Source organism: Triticum urartu, chromosome 3, assembly GCF_003073215.2.
Source record: "Triticum urartu cultivar G1812 chromosome 3, Tu2.1, whole genome shotgun sequence".
In the NCBI taxonomy this organism is placed as follows: domain Eukaryota; kingdom Viridiplantae; phylum Streptophyta; class Magnoliopsida; order Poales; family Poaceae; genus Triticum; species Triticum urartu.
The window spans coordinates 114421383-114426123 of NC_053024.1; positions in this window are offsets into that span (position 1 = coordinate 114421383).

Consider the following 4741-nt stretch of genomic DNA (forward strand, 5'->3'; position numbering starts at 1 on the left):
GTCTGGTGTGTCAAACCATTCGTCGATGAAGCTGTGGATGATGGCAACATCAAAGAGAGGCAAATTGTTGAAGATTTCAGCTTCTTCTTTGCTTTTGATGAGCTGCTCTAGAGCGTCATCTCCAAGATCTTCATCACTTGATAGATCTATGGCTTCGCTGCGCAGAATAGCAGCAGCTGTGAGCTCTTTGCCGGTGTGTGGCTGAGGCACTTTGTCCTTCTGGGGCTTGGAGACGCGGGATACGTCTTCAGACTGCACACTGGCTTCAGGAGGTGCAGTTGCCAATGGCTTCGCCCTTGAGACTTTTGACGAAGGGCCGGCTTTGAAGCTTTTGGCTTCTTTGACTGCTTTTGCTTCGGTACTGCAGGAGCTTCATCAGACTCTGAGTCAGCTAGAGGGTCATTCACGGTAGCCCTTTGGACGAAGATGTGGGTGATGAGGCCCTCAAGGTTGGCAAACGGACCGATGATATTGGGTTCTGCGTAGCGTGTGCCATCTGCCCTTGGTGCGGAGGGGCCAGGGTTGAAGTCTAACCCATATTTCTTCTTGTCCTGCTTCGCTGACTGTTGGGCAAACTAGTAGTTGCGCTTGAATAGATTGTCGTCACGACACCAGAGAAGTGACAACGGATGTGCATCATTAGGCTGTGGTCCTCGGACCATACATGGGTAGAAGCCTTGAGCAATGGCTTCATCTCTGGTCCTGGGTACAAGGTTCTTGTATAAGATATCCCCCCACGGTCTCTTGATGGCACTCTTTTCAGCATACTCCTGGGTGACGAAGCGGTATTTGAACCATTGTTCTGCCCAATAGCGTCGAATCCATTGGATTCGGGTCTTGCGCTGCCCATAGCTCTCCTCAGGATCTGTTTTATACATTTCTGCCAAGTCTTCAGGCAGATCTTTGGAAGTCCCTTCACGTCTCTGTCTGCCCCCCTTTCTTGCTGCTGCTTCTAAAGCCATAAATTTTAACTTGAAAGGCTTCAAAGGCTTTCTTTTGCTTGACCAACAGGAGCTGGCTTCAGGAGAGTTTATGTGATGCTGTAGGAATTCTGCAAATGAATGCAGACTATGAGAACCGAAGGATTCTCCCACGGACATGTACCTGTGACAGCATTAAGGTGCGAGGGAAGGGGAAGAGGTCATATGCATTCTCAGAAGGTTTTGAAGATTAATCAGTTTAGAAGACATTGACCTCATCGTGTGAAGATATTCACTCATAGATAAGAAGTTGGTTCCAGATTTGTACAAACCCACAGATCAGTACAAGTGAGGAATCTAACTACTTTATGAAGCACAAGTGAATATACTAGGCATGTTATGAGATGCAGCGAGAGATCTAACTTGTGTGAAGAGAAACTTCTTATGGTAGAAAGTGACAGAACCATAAGATCAAAGGGGCTGTAAAAAGAAGTTTTATTTACCACACTGGAACTGCTAGACGGAAGTGGGAGATGATGCCGAGCAGTTCAGTCCTCCGTGCCCTAACTTGGCGACGGAAAACACCTACGGCGACTGCGGAGGGGATGATGTCCGCGATCGGCGTGAAGACGGCGTCGGAGAAGTCGCGGCAGCGAAGCGCTTCGTCGCCGGCGTCGTCGAGTGCTAGCGGTGGCGCTAGGGTTTGTGCGAGGGTGGAAGAAGGAGATAATGACCACGGTAAGTGTGAATTTATAGGTTCAGGGGCGGCACTGTGCTATTACACAGGTGCCCCTGGCGGTTCGCATCTGAGGAACGCGGTTTGCGGAAGTTTGGGGTTTGTTCCATGTCCCACGCACGCCTGGATTGTCGGGCGGTCGTTCCTGCTACTCCGGATTTTATGTGGAGGAATGAGCATTAAAAACAGACTTTATGGTTGTCTCTGTATCTTTTGCTGACTAGAACGCAGTGAAGACATTCGACAGTTTCAATAGAATGCATATGACTTGGAGAGATAGAATTCGAGATAGAAAGCATAGAGAGATTAGGGTCCGATCACATTCACTTAGTTCAAAAGATTCAACCAAGAAGACATAGCTATAAGTGAATGCTGTGGAGGACAGAACACTAGTATGTATATATAGCCATATAATCAACGTAGTGAAGATAATCATGAAGACATGTTGAGTTCGAAGCCAAACCCAATGTGAAGATATTGCAAGGTAACGCCATGAGTGAAACACTTCAAAATGGAACGTTTGGTGGTGGCGTTACCCACCGTATAGGAAGTATTAGACCCAGACGCGGCGCACAATTATCGTGGCGCTCCGAAGTCAAATTCCACATTAATGTATTCACACTTAGAATGTATGTCTTCATTGATTGAAGATATACTTTACTTTGTGTGTTGCACATCTAAGTCATCAATATGCATAAGTGTTAGGATGTGTGCCTGATCACAGGACATTTGAGGATTCCAAGATATTTAGCTCACACCGTAACTTGCAAAACCTCTTCTCATCCAAAGGCTTGGTGAAGATATCTACCAATTGCTCTTCAGTGTTGACGTGTATGATATCAATGTCTTCCTTCACAACATGATCTCTGAGAAAGTGATGACGAATTTCAATGTGCTTTGTCTTCGAGTGCTGAACTGGGTTGTTGGCAATCTTGATGGCGCTTTCGTTGTCGCAGTAAAGTGGCACTTGCTTCAGATGAATTCCATAGTCCTTGATGTTTGCTTCATCCACAGAAGTTGAGCGCAGCAAGATCCAGCAGCAATGTATTCAGATTCAGTAGTGGAGAGATACACAGTTCTGCTTCTTTGAAGACCAACATACAAGTGATCGTCCCAGAAAGTGACATGTGCCTGATGTAGACTTGCGATCAACTTTGTCACCAGCATAATCAGCATCCGAAAATCCAACCAAATCAAACTCTGAGCCCTTTGGATGCCATAATCCTAGAGTTGGTGTGTGAGCCAAATATCGAAGAATTCGCTTCACAGCTAAGTGATGCGACTCCTTTGGTGCCGCTTGAAATCGAGCACACATGCAAACACTAAGCATAATATCTGGCCTAGATGCACATAAATAAAGCAAAGAACCAATCATGGAGCGGTATACCTTTTGATCGAACTCTTTACCATTGTCGTCAGGACCTAGATGATGTTTGGCTGGCATTGGTGTTGTGAATCCTTTGCAGTCTTGCATACCGAACTTCTTCAGGCAATCTTTGAGATACTTTTATTGAGATATGAAGATGCCATTGCGTTGTTGTCGTATTTGAAGACCAAGGAAGAACTTCAGCTCCCCCATCATGGACATCTGATATTGCTCTTGCATCATATATCCAAACTCTTCACTGTTGATCAGGTGCTGAGATGATAAGTTCTTCTTCAGGATGAGCTTCAGAAGGTATAATCTCTCCAGTTCCCATTAGCTTGATTGATTCACTAGCTGGAATTTCATCTAGCACATTTGGCAGTTGCTCTCTTTGTGAACCATTTGTCTCATCGAACCGCACATCCATTGTTTCAACCACTTTGTAATGAAAGAGATTGAAGACTCTGTAGGAGTGCGAATCCTTTCCATATCCAAGCATAAAGCCCTCATGTGCTTTTGGTGCAAACTTTGAGGTGTGGTGTGGGTCCTTGATCCAGCGCCTTGCGTCAAATACTCTGAAGTAACTGGCATTTGGCTTCTTGCCAGTTAGGAGCTCATAAGATGTCTTGTTCAGAAGCTTGTGAAGATAAACACGATTGATTGTATGGCATGCAGTGTCAATGGCTTCAGTCCAGAATTTTCTTGGAGTCTTGTATTCATCTAGCATAGTTCTGGCCATCTCAATGAGTGTTCTGTTCTTGCGTTCGACGACGCCATTCTGCTGTGGCGTGTACGGATCTGAGAATTCATGTGTGATGCCCAAGGTATCAAGATATGTATCAAGGCCAGTGTTCTTGAATTCAGTGCCATTGTCACTTCTGATGTGCTTTATCTTGGCGCCAAAATTGTTCATAGCTTGATTGGCGAAGCGTCTGAAGACATCCTGCACTTCAGTCTTGTAAAGGATTATGTGCACCCAAGTATATCTAGAGTAATCATCAACAATGACGAAGCCATAGAGGCAAGCAGTAGTAGTAAAAGTTGAGTAGTGAGTGGGGCCGAAAAGATCCATGTGGAGCAGTTCGAAGGGTTGAGTAGTAGTCATGATTGTCTTCGAAGGATGTTTTGCCCTTGTCATCTTCCCTGCTTCACAGGCACCGCATAAGTGATCTTTTTTGAACTTGACACCCTCGATGCCTATGACATGCTTCTTCTTCGCAAGGGTGTAGAGGTTCCTCATGCCAGCATGCCCAAGCCTCCGATGCCAAAGCCAACATTCTGAAGCTTTTGCAAGAAGACATACTACAAGTTGTGGCCCTGCTAAGAAATCTACCACGTACAGATCATCTTTTCGATACCCTTCAAACACTAGAGACTTGTCAGATTCCATTAGTACTAGGCAACAATATTTTCCAAACATTACGATCATGTTCAAATCGCAAAGCATTGAGACAGACATTAAGTTGAAGCCAAGGGATTCAACAAGCATGACTTTATCCATGTGTTGATCCTTTGAGATTGCAACTCTACCTAGACCCAATACCTTACTTTTACCAGTGTCAGCAAATGTGATGTGGCTCTTGTCGGATGGACGTAAGGTTGAGTCCATAAGAAGGCTTCTTTTGCCAGTCATGTGATTTGTACACCCACTGTCAATAATCCATTCTGAAGACTTTGAAGACGCTGGTGTCGTACCCTATAGTGCAATTAGGGGGGTAG